The 18,756-nt window shown below is 42.3% G+C and overlaps 1 pseudogene; it reads right to left on the reverse strand.

Moving 5' to 3' along the window:
• Positions 1-4,546: 4,546 nt before the first annotated feature.
• LOC114693485 lies at positions 4,547-16,614 on the reverse strand (annotated as a pseudogene).
• Between the last annotated feature and the right edge of the window lie 2,142 nt (positions 16,615-18,756).

Raw genomic sequence — 18,756 nt, forward strand, 5'->3', positions numbered from 1 at the left:
CCCTTAGAGGATTGGCTCAGGGACACAATTAATGTTGATTCTCATGACCATGATGACATGTGGATAGGAGAAGCAATTGCAAAAGGCTTGAGGAAAAATGTCAGATGTTTTGGGTGTGGAAAACAATGTCATTTGAAAAGGGAGTGTAAATAGGGCATTCCTAGAAAGAATGTTTATTCAAGGAACAATGGCAACAGAATGCCCCTCCCTCTGGATTATGCAGAAGGTGTGGTAAGGGTAAACATTGGCCCAGCAAATGTAGGTCAACAAGGGGCAGACAAAGTAATCCTTTGTCTCTGTCCTAGGGAAACTACCAGAGGGGCCTCATGTAGAAAATTCAGGTCAGACCTTTCCTAACATCATAGAAGAGCAATTAAATAACCAAATGCTTACTGGATAAACCAGGCTGCTTGGGGTGATAGAGCAGCTGTAGCAGAGAGAACAGAAAATTCAGGAGAAACCATAAAGCAATTTTTTTGGCAAACATCTATAAATGAACAAAGACCAAAATTAAAAATACGAATAAATGACATTTTCTTGGACAGTTTAGTACCAGAATTTTGGCATCCAACATGGCCTCTTCAGGAGGTAAATGTTCAGCTGCTAGGGATTGGAACATTATCTAAAGTGAAACAGAGTGCAAGATGGCTCGAATGTATAGGGCCAGAAGGACAGAGAGGAAAATTAAAAGCACATGTGGCTAACATAGCTATGAACTTATGGGGACATGATCTATTACAACAATGGAACACTCAGATTAACATCCCTCCAACCTCAGAAACAAATCACAGACTCACATATGTTTCTGAGAGAAATATTAGAAGGTATTATAAAGAGTGGTCACCAGCCATCGAGATTGTACAAGAACAGGGCACAACAACTGCTGATCTTTCAAGGACACCAACAGCTCTACCTTTAAAATTGTTAACAGACAAGTCTGTATGGGTTTAGCAATGGCCTTTAACAACAGAGAAACTGCAGGCTTTCGAAGAGCTGGTACAAGAGCAGTTAAGTGCTCAGCATATTGAAGAATCAACCAGCCCTTGGAATTCTCCTGTATTTGTTATTTGAAAGAAATCTGGTAAATGGAGAATGGAAACAGACTTATGAGCAATTATCAAAATAATCCGATGAATGGGCTCTCTACAATCTAGAATTCCTTTGCCTACTTTATTACCTAAAGGGTGGCCTCTTATATATCAATTTAAAAGATGGTTTCTTTTCAATACCCTTACAAGAAAAAGACAGAGAAGATTTGCCTTCATGGTACCTATTTATAATAGTTCTCAGCCTGTTAAGATGTATCAATGGAGGGTCCTCCCCACAGGGAATGTTGAATAGCCCAACCCTGTGCCAATATTTTGTACAACAGCCATTGGAAGTAATATGTAAAAAATTTCCTAAATCTATAATTTAATCATTATATGGATGATATTTTACTAGCTGACTCAAATGCAGATACATTAGAAAGGCAATAAAGGTGCAGGTTAGACAGGAAGAAGCTGGTTCTCTTGGGAAACTACGGCAGTGTGGTGAGCTAAGGTTAGTTGGTGGCTATTCCTATTTCTCTGATCTCTATGGCTTTCACCTCTGTATTTGGTTCTGTGTTTCTTATTTAATAAGACTGTTTAGAAATTTGTCTACACAGTTCCTCCAACAAGGACACACCTACTTCAGCAAGGCCATGCCTACTCCAACAAAGGCACACTTCCTAAGCCTTCTCAAGTAGTGCCACTCTCTAATGATTAAGCATTCAAATATATAAGCCTATGGGGACCATTTTTATTCAAATCACCACACATGGGGTGTCCTGTGTCAGTTAAGACTGGTTGATTTAGAATGCTGTGTCTGTTGCCCACATTCCCCCAAGGAAAGCTTTGGTATTCCTCTTGAGACATTCCCATATAGGAAAATGGCTTTGTCAATTTCCCATGTGCCTGAAGTCTTTCAATCCCTTGGCATGGCCAGATTAGCAATATATCTTTATTCATGTCTTCCTCTACTCCCTACATCTCCCCTTTCTTATTTCTTAGATGTTCAAAACAGATGGATCTTCATACTTGTCCCAAGGATGATTCATTGCAATGCCGGACACCAGACTATAAAGTATATAAGAAGGAAGAACATAAGAGCTATGCTCAACTAAAACAAAAGCAATGTTTTAATAAGTTAAAGAGATTAAGTCCTTGAAGCTCATTGATTATTGTTTTTGCAGTATTAATAAGAAAATCAATCTTATCATAAGACCCTTTCTAAGATATGCCGGCATAATTGGTCAAATACCCAGGAGGTGGGCCACAGTTAATTCCCAAATACACCTTCTTGTTTTATGGAGCTGCTGACACACATGTCTTGGTAATCCATGTTGCATATTAAATCCTGTCTAAATTGCTAAAGAGCTGAAAGGAGTTCATTGGGATTCCAGAGGATTAGAATAGAACCCTCCCAAATAGGGAGAGGGGCCATTCATTTCTCTAAACTGGTATGGAAGAATGTGACCAAGCTACTGGATGAAGAGGCAGTGGCCTGGAGATAAATAAATGTCCAGTAGGCTTGTCTCTTGACCAGACTTACCTGCATAGATATGATTACCAGACCCTTCAGAAAAACAGCCTTTGGTCATTTTTCTACCCCAGACTTCTTCACACCTGGAATCTGGACCTTCACTGGACCAAAAGTGACTGTTTTACCTTTTAGGGGAAGGTAGAAGCTACCCTTGTGCCCCCACATTAGCATGAGTAATAGGTCAAACCATTTTCCCATCATGACATCTACTCAGAAGCACCTTTGGTTTTATCAACCTGTCCTCAAGCAAACAAGGGCTTTGGAGCAGCAGTGAGATGAAGTTCTGTAAGGCATTGTTCAGAGGACTAGTGAGGGTAGGGAAATGCTCCCCCTGTTGTTTTTCTAAATGTTGTTTGAGACATCTGTGGGACCTTTTTACAAGCCCCAGTGGGTTGTAATGGAATGTCAGGGTTGTGAATTATTTCATGTGGAGCAGGAAACTTTTAAATGCAAAGGAGATATGAGAGGAGCATTGTTGTCTCTGGACAGCCCTTATATGGTACGTGCACCTCCCCCCCCTCCACACGAACAACAGGCACTCCCTTCCTCCTTTAGTATGGCCAGCTTCCTCAAGGACAGCAGTGGAGCCACACCTTGAAATGGCTTCTTTGATAGACTTGTGTCTCTTAACAATCCCATCAGCATTTTGAAAAGTCCTTTGTTTCCTAAGTCCCTTTTCCTGTCTGGGGATCAGCTGCAAGAAGCCCTGTGGCCTGCAAGCATAAAGTGAGGACATTAGAGATCCAAGGTATGGTTGTAGCAAAAGATTTTTATTGTCCATATGAGGAAGAGTACAGCCAAAGGCAGCTGAAGGAGTCCAGAGCAGGGAGAGAAAATAGTTCACTGGACATGGACAACAGAGCGAACTGAACCATGAGTGGGGCTGGCGGCTGGGGGTGGGAGTGGGGGACAACAGAGAGGGGGCCAAAAGAAAGTGCATGGCTGAAATGGCAGGGTTATATAGGAATGAGAAGTTGCGGGGAAGGGAAGCCCATGAGCTGGAGAAGTTTAGGGTAGGAACCAGGATTCCAGCATGGACTCTGGAACAGGTATTTACTATGCTGAGAGAGCCTGGAGCCACCATGTGCTTGGGTATGCTAATAGGTACCACAGTCAGCCATTTGTCCAAAGTTTCTTCTGGATGAGACAGCAAGAGCTGGGTACAATTTTTCCAGGCCCTGGTGAATCTCAGTGAGAGACAAGTGATACTTTCCTGTGTTTTGTTTGCTTTTACTGAAAAGTGGCTAGGTTGAGTCGGGTTGCTCACAAGCCAGGTAGCTGGTAAACTTGTCAAACATTTTCTTTCTGGCTGTGCCTCCCTCAGGGTTGTCTTCAAGAGCCAGGCTACAACAAGCAGCTTCCACATGTTCCTGTCCCACCCACCAGCCCAGCAGTGGCTGTGGCACCAAGACAAGGAGCAATCGCAACTGTTTCTGCCCACAGGTTGACTTTCTTCCATGTGCCATGCTCCTGGGCACTGGCTCTGCAGTGCGGGCCTTTGGAAGGGGAGAACTCAGCAGAAATCTGCTCACAGTCCACATAGCCAAGCCATCTAGGCAAGCTCCTCGCAGGCAGAGCTCCATTTCTGTTGTATCTATCACCTGTACCCATTTCTGATGTGTTAGTCACCTGACACCTGCATGCTTCCCTGAGATCAGGGCAGGCCTCCTGTACACAGCCCATGAATCAGTGTGGCTATACTGGTCATTTAACTTTCTCAATTGCCTAAAATCTCCCCCAAAGCACTGATCTCTAGATTTTACGTATCTGAAAAATCCCTTTGAAAGTACTAAAATATAACTACTTGTATTTTAGATCTACTTGTTATTCTACCAATTCTGTCCTGAGAGAACCTGAAGAGATAGGGAGCAAACATAGAAAGTATGGATATTAAGGGGACAAAGGGATGGAGGAGCCAGGAGCCCCAGGGAGCCCCAAAGGAGAGCCCCTTATTGGAGCCGTCCCCTGGGGACTATAGTTTCTAAGCGGGTTCATTTAAGATTTTGGCCTTCTCTTCCACTAAACTGATTTGCACAGCAGCAACATTGGTCACTGAGGAGAAGACAGGGGTCCTGTCTTCTCTCCTGCCCAGCAAGAAGAGGGCTTGCCAGGTCTGTAGGACAACTGAGGCTAGGGAGGTGAGCTGCGCTTTGTGCCGTTGTAGGGCCAAGGTTGGTTCCTGGATGGTGTCTGCCAGCTGAGTGGATGTCTGCTGGAGCAGATCTAAACCCTGGCCCACCCTGACTGGGCTGGCATCAGCTCCTGAAGCTACAAACTTATTCCACTCATGACCATGAGCATCATAGCCTGCTGCTTTCTGTGTGGGACTTGGAAGAGAGTTTCAAGTTCTTCCTTGGTGTATAGGGTGAGTTGAGGAAGGGAATAGGGTAAGGAATCAGGTGCCGCATGGAAATAACTGTCTGTGAGGACCCTAATAAATAATTCACAATTTCAATTTATGACATGATAATTACCACTATGGAATATGAAAGTGTATGCACTTTCCTTTCATTAAAATTAAAAGCCGGTTGGTAGTGGCACACTCCTTTAATCCCAGCACTCAGGAGGCAGAGGCAGGTAGATCTCTGTGAGTGAGTTTGAGGCCAGCCTGGTCTCCAAAGCAAGTTCCAGGAAAGGCACAAAGCTACACAGAGAAACCCTGTCTAGAAAAACAAAAACAAAAAACTAAACAAAACAAAAAATTAAAAACTCCAAAATATTTTATTTAAAATATAAATGTACAACATAACTGCCAGACTTCCAGACAAAATTAGAAGTATTCAATCCATTGCCTTTCTGAAACCAATCAAAATTTCTTAGATCTTTAATGGTTTTCTGCCCTCAATAATAAGTTTTTCCACCAGTGCAATAAGCTTGATCAAGATGAATTGAAAAAGTATAACAACAGGTACATTGAGCAAAGGGACTCTAGGGTGGGATCTCTGGTCCCAGAGAACAAGGCCACACCCCTGAACTAAAGTAGAGTGATTTTGCAGGTTGTAGGTGAGGCGTGATGATGTGTCCACCACAAGCTGAATTTGTGCCCAAGGATGGTCCAAAGCTGAGTGATCAGGTGGGGACGTGAGCAGCTTGGCCCCTCAGGGGAGAAAGTTGCAATAGTGACTGACCAGGAATGTGGAGCTGGGCTCTTTGGTGCCTTTCCTTTGTTTGGAGACTCTGAGTGGGTGGGGCAACAGGCTTCCAGGACCATGCAGGGGTGAGCCAGAGGCTCCAACTGAACAATATTTAGTAACTTCTTGAAGTTGTACTGTCAGAAAAGGATATACTTGGAGAAGAAGGAGGAAGAGAAGAAGAAGAATCCAGTAGTATGTCTTAGTACTAAAATTATTTTTTAAAATAGCTCTAGAAGAGAAAATGGCAATCCCTAAAGACCATGAAACAAAATAACTTAGACAGGTGGCCAGTAGGAAAAAAATTTTTTTTTTTTTTTTTTTTGGTTTTTCGGGACAGGGTTTCTCTGTGTAGCTTTGCGCCTTTTCCTGGAACTCACTTGGTAGCCCAGGCTGGCCTCGAACTCACAGAGATCCGCCTGCCTCTGCCTCCCGAGTGCTGGGATTAAAGGCGTTCTGTTTCTTAGGTAGTATTTACATCGAAGAGAAACTTTTATACAGGCTGAGAATAATATATATTCAAGGGTAAAACATATTTTTCCTTTGGATCACCTAAAACTAAACCTTAAAGTATATTTCAGATGACTAAAAATATAGCCAAGTCTGTCCCAATATGACATAAAAGGCAATGGGCAATTATAAAATGTTTTAAATTAGCAGTAGTAAATTGTTTACATCAAATATGTTTACAAATAAAACCAAAACAAAAGTCTCAGAGTATACAAAATGTGCCTTTCAAAATATTTTCTGTATGTAATGTAAGAAAACTTTGCTCATAATTTACTGGATATACATAAATGATTTAAGTAATAAAAGAATTTCTGTTTCATGTAAAGGTCGTAGCTTGAGTAAAATAAAATCCACTAAGAATGAAAAGCCAAGTCCACTTTCTGTTCCATAAGGGAGCTTCTGTCGAATAAGCGGATTCAAGTTACATTTGAAACACTTTTTTCTTCATAATGTCTTTGCCCAATGACGTCTACTCTGGACCTTAATAGAACTACATTTTACTCATTTGTTTCAAACACTGAGAATAAGATGTACTCTTCGTTTAAACAAAAACTACTCTTCTGCCAGATTCCCAGGGATGTAGAAACTATCATCCACTTCAGAGAGCGTAGGTGAAGTTTCCTGTGCTGCAGTTACTCCCAAATCCCCACACAGAGTCTTAATATTAATTACAAATGCTCTTTTCTCAGTACGACCTGCCCATCTTGCTTCTTTCTGCATCTGCTGGTGACTCCAGACTCCACCCTCCTTTCTCCCAGCATCCTCCTAGTTTGATCGCCCCACCCACACTTCCTGCCTGGCTACCAACTGTAGAGAGGCCCCAAAACAGCTTGACCACACAGCCACCGTGACAGGCTCAGGGGTCTAGACACAGCTTCTGTGACAGGCTTACTGGCAGGCAGCACCCAGACCCAGGAAAAGCCTTAAGCTGACACCACCCAGGGACCCACCCAGTGATGAGGAAGTACCTGACATCCCAAGCATTCCAACCTTTAGATAAGGTAGCCGGATGTCGCTGAGTCTAGTACACACCTGTTTTGTTTTACGGATACCCCTAGACAAATGTCTGCCAATCAGGGTCCTGAACCCTGGAAATCCTCTCACCCCAACCTCTGCTATGATAAAAACCCTACCCTGTCTGGGCTCAGGGCTCTCTGCTCTCACCGCTGCGTTTGGATATCCTTTTGTAAGTGCCTGCAGGTATGTGAATTTGATTTGTAGAGACGACATGGGTCACTCCCATGGGACTGGCATGAGGCTGGCGTCTTTTTGGTTTTGGTTTGGTCTCCAGGCTCCAGAAGAGCTGTTTTGTTGTCTTGTATGTTGTAAAAAGTTTTGTTTGCCTTCCTGTTGGAATGTCCTACCTATATGAATGTGTGACTGCACGAGCAATGTGGCCACATGTTTGAGTGTTCTATGCCTGGGCTCGTATGTGCGTCATGACTCCGGATGGCAGCTGTGCATGGACGACAGCCTTTGGGGCTGGATGGCCAGAGGAATGGGACGGAGGGTCCCTCTGCTTGGTCTAGGACAGACTAAGAGTGCCCCCCTCATTGTTTTCTTGCTCTGTGAGGGAACACACAGCAGCAGGTCGGGGTGCGCACTGATGTGGTGCCACAGGTTGGGTGAGGGTCAGCCAGACCAAGTGGCTGGGCTCTGGGACTGGACCTAAAAGGTTCGAAGTCAGGCCCCTGCGCGGGGAGCCTCGTGGTAGAGACTTTGTGCTACAGCTCAGAGGCCTTGAGGAGCTCAGAGCATGTCTGAACCGGGCCAGGGGGCTGGGGGAGAACTGTCCTTTCAGGGTCACATCCGAGGAGTGGCCTACAGGCCTGGGACCCCGCCCGGGCCTGGAGTCACTTTCAGTCTATTGCTCTCCTCCTGCACTTGAGAATCTGGGTTTCATAACAATCTTTTGTCCCCATGCTGTCCGCTGTCCGCTTCTGTCCCACGCTAATGGGTGGGTCTCCCAGGACCTGCCCTGGGGGCTGCCCGTTAAACCTGAGGGAAGGTTGGCTCCCAGGAAGGAGTGGAGCCTCACTGCCTATGTATGGTTCTTAAGCTACAGTGGCTGTGTTATAATGCTTTGATCATTCAGATTCAGTAGATTATAAATATTTGTCATCATTTAAAAGGGTGTGTTGTATTGGTTAAAAAAAAGAAAAATTACTGCTAGTTTCAGATGCTTCTTCTTGGTACAATGTTGAATGACGCAAATTTAGAGTTACTCTTGTTAGAGTATATGCATGTATTTCTGTTCTTGTTTAAAATACTGTAGCTTTACAATATATTCTAAACTATTGCAGGAAATCACAAAGATTTCGGTGAGAGTTTCTATGTTTAAAAAAGGCAGAAAGAAATTTGTCTGAAGTAAATGTCTGAACTAACTGAGGGTACATGGGAGGTTATAGAAGGTCAGAAGGGGTCTTATGGAAGGTTTAGAAGGTCAGGGAATGTGAACTATGCTTGCTGCGGTTTCTTATACCTGCAAATACTGAATTTAAAAGTTAATTCTGGTTGGTTTTTCATTTTAAAATTAGCTGACGATTCTGCAAACTCATGTTAAAAATGTTTATGTTAAAAATGGAGATATTCATATATGTGTGTACGTATTGGACACGTTTGTGACTTGGATTTAACTATATGTATGAATGTAAGCTAGCTTTAACTGTATGGATGTGTATGTAACTTGGATCCAACTGTGCGTATGTGTGCAAGTAATTATTGTTTAGAAAAACATGTTCTAAACAGCAACCACGTGGCTTTCCTCCAGCAACTTTGACCAGTCAAAACAACTCTGTGGTTTCTTCCATGGGATCGGCATAATTTAGTTACTTGATACAAAATAGGAAAATATACTCAATTTGTGTTTTAAAAAAGCTGAAACAGAGGGGATTGGTCTTCAGAAGCTAGGAGAGGAAGGGAAATTTTGGAAGGCCTTGGATGAAAAGGAAAAGGAACATATAATTTAGCTATGTTTCCAGTAATGAGGTTGGGCAACTAGGCATTAATGAGGAAGGTGATCCTCCTCAGAGTGATCAGCTGGCCTCAGAGGGAACAGAGGTGAGGACCCTGTAGTCCTGGGGCTGGCCATCAGTACCCATCATGGAGACATGGAGATCAGGGAAGGGTAAGTTTTACTGAAGTGAGTGGGAAATATGGACCAAGCAGTCTCTATATCAATTAAAAATGACAACAACTTATATATTATCTGGACCCTGGGATCCTCTGTGGTAATCTTGATGATTTTGTTGAAGGCTTAGGTCTCAGGGCAGCATCAATTATTAGCTACCAGGCCCAGAAGATCCAAGATGTTTTCTTGTGGAAGAGGCACTTGGGGGATTTGAGGCAGAGAGGTAGTTGACCCCTCAGTGTCCTACCTGTCCACAGTTTGGGCCAGGTCTTGGCAGCAAATAAGGTGAAGTGCTGTTCTCTGCCCAGGGACCAGTGTTTCTACACTTGAAGTAAGTTCCAGGTAGAGTCTGTTGGTGCCCTGTCTTCTTTGGAGATGGCCTCAGGGCTACTCCCAGAAATTGACATTTCTGTTTCTCACAGGAAACCCTTTCTTTCCTGCTCCTCCTGCCCATTAAGCTCTTAAATGCTATATTCAACAGATCTCTCTGAGGAGTTTGGGGGCCATCGCCTAGAAAGTTTTTTCCTAATATCAGGAGCTGATTGGGAAAGGCAGAGAGAGCTGAGGACAAGCAGGTCCTCTTGAGAATTAGTGTCTGGTTTGGTGTGAGTCGTGGAGGAGGCAAGAGTTTCACTTGTCCTCTGGGTAACACCCCTGTTTGTTGAGATTTACCTTACTATGGGAGGCCTTTTGGATCCCAGCTAGGAGACTAGAAATCATTTTGTCCTGAGCCACTTTGCCCAAGGGCATTGAGTGAGGGTCAATAGCATCTCAAAGTTCAAGGGAGGAAAGAGACTAGAGGAGGGGGGTGAGAGGAGGTGGAGTCTAGCTATGAGTCAGAAGTGCCCATGATTAATCCAGTGAGGGGGTCGGTCCTGAAGAAAGGGTGACAGAAGGTGACTCCTAGGACAAGAGCAAAGAGGAGGTAGGAGAGACATGGGGAGGATTTTTCCTTCCAAGTCCAAGTGTTAGAGGCGGTGAATGGGGGGGGGAGGTGAGGATTCTAATATTGGATCTGGGTGTGAGGAAGCAGTGTTTACAGATCATGAGGGTAGACAGGGACAGAAATGGGACACAGGAAGACACCACAGAAAGGGGTAAGTAAATGAGACAGAGTCTCAATCATGAGGTTGTCCCCAAGTGCTGAAACTTGTTAGAGAAATGCCCAGGATGACAGTGGACAGTTCCCTGTTCATGTGATGAGGCACCCGAAAGGGCACAGAGAGACTGCCTGTTTAACCAGTTATGACTTTCATCAAATGAGAGAGGACAGAGAGAAACTGAGCTCCAAGGGAAAAACACTTACCCAGGCTGGGGAGAAGAGCTGAGTGAGTGGGTAGAGCAGGTACCAGAAATCTGGGGTCCATGTTATGCAAATAATCTGCCTTCGAGGTGAGAGATCACTCCATACACTTAGAGAATAATAAAGGAAAATGCTCTTTAATATATCTCTACTACTAAACCCAGCATGGTGGTTGTATTAGTTATTTTTTTGTTACCATGATAAAATACCATGACCAAGACAACTTATGGAAGAAAACGTTTAATTGGGCTTGGATTTTCAGAGGGTTCGAGTCCATAATGGTGGAGTGAAGGCAGGAACAGCTGAGAGCTTGCATCTCAAACCACAAGCAGGATGCAGAGGAAAGAGGTTTAAAATGGTGTGATTCCTTTGAAACCTCACAGTCCAACCCAGATGGCACATCTCCTCCAACAAGACCATACCTCCTAATCCTTCTCAAACAGTTCCATCAATCGGGAATCAGGTATTCAAACAGCCTATGGGGGTCATTTTCATTCAAACTAAGACTGTGGTTCTTGGCTGTGATGCCGGCACTCCACATGTAGACACAGGAAAATCAGAATTTCAAGGTCATACTTGATTATGTGTTGATTTTGAGTCTAGCCTAGGCACAAAAATAATTTCTACTACTGTGTACTTGTTTTCTTTACAGTTCTGTTATTTGTTTTTTTTTTCTCTTTCACATGTTTTGATTTGCTGCTTCTGACAGTTTTCATTTCCCTGTGTGTATCACTGGTCCATCTGTTATTATGTTTCTTGTTTGAAAAATTTCCTCTAACATTCATTAGCTCTAAGGTCTTTTGGTAACGTCCCCCCTCAACTTTTCTTTGCTTAAAGTAGCATTTTCTTTAAAATTTTTTTTAATTCTTTTAGAGTTTCATGCTGTTTATTTCAAACATATCCACCACTTTCCTCCCCTCACCACCTACTCAACCTTCCCATTCCTTCCCACCCAAGCTGGAGAATCTTCCTCCCTCTCCTCCTTTCCTCATGAGTCCAGTTTGTACCACACAGCTAGTCTAGGGAGCAATGCCTGCCCTGGTGTGTGGTCCACCTACCAGGTGTCTGCCTTCCGCATTCTGTTCTAGGATTCTGTCCAGCTGGAGCTTGCATAGGTCTTGTACATTCAATTGCAGTGAATTCATATGTGCACCTGGTTGTAGTTTGAATAAAAATGGCTCCATCAGCTCATAGATTGAAATGCTCGTCCACCAGAGAGTGGCACTATTAGAAGGTGTGGCATTCTATTTATTATTTATCCACTTATTTATTTGACACAGTAACTTGCTACATTGTGCAATTCAAGCTTGGAACTGTTATATTGCCCAGGCTGACAACAAAATCCCAGCAACCTCCTGCCTCAGAAGTATGTGCTATCATGCCCAGCTTATAGTATTTTTTAAAAATATTTTAAATACATGATTTTTATTATTTACTGATTAATTTTATTTATGACCAGGATGTATGTATTTATTTTTATTTTTCCTACTGGAGAGTAGAGAAATAAAGCAAGCTCAGTGTCTGGAAAAAAGCTCTCAATTTGCAGGATAGAAAGTATGAAGCTGAATAGAGGCTGAGGATGTCACCAAGTTAAAGAGACAGGGTTGAAAGCTAGTGTCAACCAAGGACACACTAAGTTTCAGGATGCAGCATTGACCAAGATGTGCTGTAAGGGGAAAAGCTTGTTATCTCTGTGGGCAACTCTTCTTCTGTCTTGGAATATGGATCTGTATGTGTAGCTGAAGTTTTCCTGTGTCTTGCCCAGTCTGTAGCCACTCAGATCCAAGTAAACACACAGAGGCTTATATTAATTAAAACTTCTCAGCCATTAGTTCAGGCTTACTACTGACTAGCTCTTACACTTAAACTCAGCCCATTTCTGTTCATCTGTATGTTGCCACGTGTTCTGTGGCTTTACCTGTGTGCCATTACATGCTGCTCCCTAGATGGTGGGCTGACATCTGCTTTGCCTCTGCTTTCTCTTCCTATCTATCTGTTTGGATTTTCCACCTGCCTCTAAGCTGCCTTGCCATAGGCCAAACAGCTTTATTTATCAACGAATCAGAGCAACATATTTTCACAGCATATAAAAAGACATTCCCCCATCACTTCCCTTTTTCTGTCTAAATAAATGGAAGGTTTTAACTTTAACCTAGTAAAATTAAATATATCAAGCAAGAATTACAGTTAAAATTTCTAGTTTATTTGTATTTTGTAAAATTAAAGAAAATATTCTATCCTATATTTGTGAATCTAAAGTTTCATATCTACCTTATCTCTTATCATAACCAAGGAAACATAATTATAACTATCTAGTCTTCAACTACATCAAAGACCTCAGAAGGATACAATATTACCTAAGTAAACAGGAAGAGCATTGTAAGCAACTTCCAAACATCTAGAATGACAGAGACAGCTGCCTGCCTGGACAGTCACCTGAAGTTCCTCTGTAACGTGGGGCATCCATCTTCAGCCCATAGGCCTAGAGACTCTCGGTTGCTTCTCTCTGTGTCCTGTAGAATGTTTGGCAGTTTTCTCTGTGAAGCAGGAACCTGAAGGACCACCTCACCTTGCAAAGTCCAGTGGTCACCTTTCTATGGGTCCTGCATGTCCAGTCGATACAACATTTTGTCAAGCAGTCGAAGCAAGAACAGTTTCTTGCCCAAATGGCTATTTTTTTCAAGAAGAAGATAAACTCCATATGGAGTGTATTCGACACCCATCTTTCCTTTTGAAGTAAATCAGTGCTGCCAGGAGCAGGCATGTCTCACTGTCCAGAAAGTCTAAGTTTTTAAAACATTTTAAATGCCATATTCTGTAGGTCTGAAGTGTTTGAAGATTACCTACCTAATTGAAATGTATCTATGTATACCTAGAAAACTTAACTTACATGACTATGAGTTTGACTATCATAGAAAACTAATTATTAATCTGTATTTTTTAATTATCCATTACAATTTAAATGAGTTACATAAACATAACACCTTAAGTGAGAGTAGAAATATATATACAGTATAACAAAATTAACTTTGCATCAATAAACTAAAATCCATAGCAATGTAAAACATTTCAAACAAGTTGTTGCTCTTTAAAAGTGGGTTCAACAATCTACCCTTTTTCCTATATATCTATATCCTATCCTCCCTTTTTCTTTAGAAAGATATTGCTTGTGACTAGTAACAATTTGTAACCAACAACCTAAACAAAGACAAACATCCATAATTCATTTCTTGGGAATGTGAGTATAGTTTTCTAGGCTACTTCTTGCTAATAGAGGGTGCTGATAGTCTTATGGGGAGCCTGAGAAAATTAACAATTATGGTCAAGTCCTGACTGGAAAAGTCTGTGAGGTTGTATTCTCTGAGCCAGTTGCCTTGAAGTTGATTTTGGATGCTGAATCATCTGGGCCATGGTATCATTGGAAACCTTTCAGGGGATCTTGGCTGGTCAAACCATATTAGCCTGGAAGCAATCCATAGATTCTCATCTTCTGTGGAAACAAAAACAGAACCTCTTTTCCAAAGCAATGTATCCTTAGACACAAATTTTGAAGTTAAGATACCTTTAAAATATACATATTGGTTTAACTTAGTAGCTTTTACAATCAAATCTCTCTGCAGTTAAAAATCCCAAAGACAGTATAATCCAGACTCTCTGTGTGATTTCAGTCTTTATGTGGCTTTTTTTTGTTTGTTTGTTTGTTTATTTTCTTCAAGACAGGGTTTCTCTGTGTAGTTTTAGTGCCTGTCCTGGAGCTCACTTTGTAGACTAGGCTGGCCTCAAACTCACAGAGATCTGCCTGGCTCTGCCTCCTGGTACTGGGATTAAAGGCGTGTGCCATCACTGCCCAGCCACATGGCTTATTTTTTATATTACCTTACTGTTTCTTTAAAGGCTTGTAAGTATGTTTCTACTCTTGTTTGAGGTATTGTGCTTATGGAGCTCATTTAAAAATGTAATGTATAATTAAGAAATGAGGTTTGTGGGCTGGAGAGATGGCTCAGCAGTTAAGAGCCCTGGCTGTTCTTCCAGAGGTTCTGAGTTCAATTCCCAGCAACCACATGGTGGCTCACAACCATCCGTAATGAGATCTGGTGCCCTCTTCTGGCCTGCAGGCAGAACACTGTAGACATAATAAATAAATAAATAAATAAATAAATAAATAAATAAATAAATAAATAAATAAGTAAATCTTTAAAAAAAAAGAAATGAGGTTTGTAGCTATTCATCTATAATAATCAAACTTGTAGTCATATTAGATATGTTTTCAAGGTTAAACAGATATATTTAGACAGGTGATCTTCAAGCACTTCAAAGATCTGCAGAATATGGTATTTAAAATGTTTTAATACCATAAGTCTTTTCTTGACAATGAGACACATCTGCTCCTGGCAGCACCAATTTACTTCAAAGATAGATGTCAAAGAAATTCCATATGTAGTTTGCTTTCTTTGTGGCAAAAGCTAACCGTTTGGGCAAAGAAACTGCCCTTGTCTCAATTGTTGACAGTATACTGTCCAAACTGGACCAGGAGGATGCAAAAGAAAGTGACTGCCAAACTTTGCCAAGACAAGGTAGGACAGTCCTTCAGAATTTCCTGCTTCAAAAAAGGCTGCCAGATATTCTAGACCTGTAGGCCAAAGATAGATGCCCCAATGTTGCAGAGGAACCTTGGGGTGATGGTCCAGGCAGCCAGCTGTTTCTGTCATTAGTTAATATTATACCCTTCTGGAGTCTTGGATGGAATCAAAGACTAACTAATTAGACTTAAAGTTTTCCTTAGTTATAAGAGGTAAATTAAGTATAAAACTTTAGACTTACAATGATAAGATAGATAATAGAATATTTTATCTAATTTTGACAAATACAAATGGACTGGATATTGTAACTGTAATTCTTACTTGATAACTGTTTTTGTTATATATATAGTTTTACTATGTTAAAGTTAAAAACTTCCTTTTTAATTAGACAAACAGGAAAATTCTCTGGAATAATCCTTTTGTACACTGTGAAGATTTGTCACTTGGATTGGTTTATTAAAGGCTAAATGGTCAATAGCTAGGCAGGTAGAGGTTAGGTGGTACTTGAGAACAAACAGAGAGCTCAAGGAAGAAGGAAGGTGGAGTCACCAGCCAGACACAGAGGAAGCAGAAGATGAACATGCTGTGTTAAAAAAAAGGTATTGCCATGTTAGTTGTAAGAGCTAGTTAGTAATAAGCTTAAGCTATCGTCCAAGCATCTACAGTTAATAATAAGTCTCTGTGTGGTTATTTGGGAGCCAGCTGGCAGGATAGAGCTCACTGGCAGTCCAGGTGAAAAACTCCACCTACATCCTCCAAGTCACCTGCTGCCAGAATCTTCAGGTGGACTTTCTGATTGGTCTTCCTCCATCCTGAGTACAGCTGGCAATGGTATCGGAAAGAGGCCATCGTCCAGAGCGCATAGATGGTGCAGAGGGCGATGGTGATGTCATTGAGCCCCATGGCCTCCAGCGACTGTGCAGAACCAAGGTGGTCTAGGGCCCCATGCAGGCACACCCAGCCTGATGTGGCGGCCAGCGGTGTGATGAACATGACATACCATGTCACAGCACAACGTCCACTTCTCAGTGTGGGGTCCTGGGCCTTTTAGCTGCTTTTCTGCTGCAAACTCAGTGTGGCACAGCTCATAGTAGCTGGTGTTAGAACAGCCATTGCTTCAGGCAGCTCTGTGCACAGCCCCCAGCTTGCTGATGTAGCCCACATGAGCAGCAAGTTCTCCCACTCACTCCCTCATGGCAGACTTGACAGAAGGGGCAGTCGCTCGGTGTGTCCAAAGCCTGAATGAGTGTTGAACAGCAGGCCATTCCTTGAAGTTACCTGTGCCACATACTGGGGTGACCCAAGGCTGGTGGCTTCCACAACCTTGGAGAACACAGGGTTGTCCGAGCAGTTGCACAGGGAGCCAGAGAGGTGGCAGCAGTTACCTGTCATCATGGATACAAGGGAGCCTCCAATCCTCAGGCTGGGCAGCTGTGTAGGCTCCTCAGATCTCCCTGGCCCATCCGCTGCTGTTTTCTTGTATATATTAAGACCAAGCAAAAAAAGAAAAGTCTTTTCTGTATATAAAATATGAGAGAAGATTAATCACAGATCAACCAACTCTCTAAGAAATGTTAAATGGAATCTCTCCGGTAGGAAAAAAAAAGACGTTGTGTAGAACTGTGTGGTCTAAAGCTATGAACACCTGGGTACTGCATGTGTGGCTACATGTAAGGGATCTGGATTTTGTACTAGAATGCTTGACACATTGCTTATTATTGTATACTAGAAAATGTCTCTTTTGATGCTTGGCTGACATTTTTTTTTTTTTTTTTTTGCTAATTAAGTATTTCTTTCACTCAAAAATTCTAGTCTTTTGGGAGTATTTTCTTTCTTTTTTTCCTAATGTGCATTTTTCTGTTCTTCCTGTGATTTGGGGGATATTATAGATATTATACATGCTAGGCTAATGCTCTACAAATCAACTATACTTCTAGCCCTTCCATTCTTCCATTTTTTAAATTAAGATTTAACTCACAGAAATATCTGTTTTATATGTGTATGCTTGTGTGTGTATGTATATATGAGATGACTCATCCTATCTGATTGTTTTGTGTTCAGAATCATCTTTTTTTCTATATCTATCCTTTTTACTGTTAGAAAATTTCATAATGCATATAATGTTTTGATCAAATCCATCCTCTTTCTGACCCTTCAAGTCCCCTAATTCTCTACCATCACTTTCTGACCCTTGTGACTTCATTTTTATTTATTTTTTGAACCTACTGAGTCCACTCCGTGCTAACTATATGTGTATGGAACCATCCACTGGAACATGGGTAGCTTCTTGGAGACTACAGCCCTGAATAAAGCTGGCTCGCTCTCTCCCCCAGAAGCCATCAGCTGCCGCCCGGTGTCAGCTGAGCCTGAGACTCCTTGAACCTCCTCCCCATCCATGCTAAGGTTTTGGCAGTCTTGAGCTTGTGCGGGCCTTGGGCATAAGTTACAGTCTCGGGGAAGTGATGTGTACAGTGGCCCTCTTGTGTGTGGCAAATACTTTTGGGTAACAGATGTCTCCTACCTCTGCCTCTTAAATTCTTTCCACGCCCTCTTTTGAGAGAATCCCCAAACCTTGGTAGAAGGGCTGTGATGTAGCTGTGTAATTTAGATCTGGGCACCCCATGCTCTATTATTCTCTGCACATTGACCAGTTAGTCTCTATATTTATCACCATCTTCTGTAAAAAGATACTTCACTGCTCACGGCTGGAAGATGCATTGATCTGTCCACTGAGGTAGTCTATTCTTTCTCTTTGCGTTTTATGAAACTCCTTTGCAAAGTTATGTGTTTTGTTTTATTTTTATGACTGTGTGATATGTGTATGCCTCCCTGTGGATGTGGATGTGTGAGGATGCAAGTGTACAAATGTCCATACAGATGTGTACCATGTATGTGGAGGTGATATCAGGTGTCTTCTCTGATCACTCACCACCTTATTTTTTCACACAAGGACTTTCATGCAGCTCCAAGCTCATTGATTAGGCTAGCTGGCTGACCGATAAGCCTTAGGGGTTGCCTTTTCTCCTCCAGTGCCGCCTCTTCCAGCTTTCACTTGCATGCTGCGGATCCAAAGTCCGCTCCTCAGGCTTGCACGGCAAGCATTTTACCCACTGAACTGTCTCTCCTCACCTGTGCCCCACTCTTTGAAGCAGAAGCTCCTGTAGCTTAGACTGAACTCAGCCTCACTCTGCAGCCCATCATAGTCTTGAACTCCGAACCCTCCTGCCTCAACCCTTAAGTGATGGGGTTATAGGTGAGAGCCGCCACACCTCGCTGGGAGCTTACTATTTTATTACATGAACTTCTTATTCAATTTCATCTTCGGATGGCTTTATGGCCTCACACAACTCTGCAGTCCTGACTTGGTGTACGTGGGCGAGTTTGAGCCTTCAAGTCAGCATCTTCTCACTTTTAAGTCTTACTCCGCTAGCATTTTTTTCCACAACTTTTTTCAAATCTTTCTAAACTGGATTCTGCTTGTGACAAATCTGTATTATCTAGCAGTCACACACCCAGCCATATATTCTCCTCTACTGT

Source organism: Peromyscus leucopus, chromosome 3, assembly GCF_004664715.2.
Source record: "Peromyscus leucopus breed LL Stock chromosome 3, UCI_PerLeu_2.1, whole genome shotgun sequence".
NCBI lineage: Eukaryota > Metazoa > Chordata > Mammalia > Rodentia > Cricetidae > Peromyscus > Peromyscus leucopus.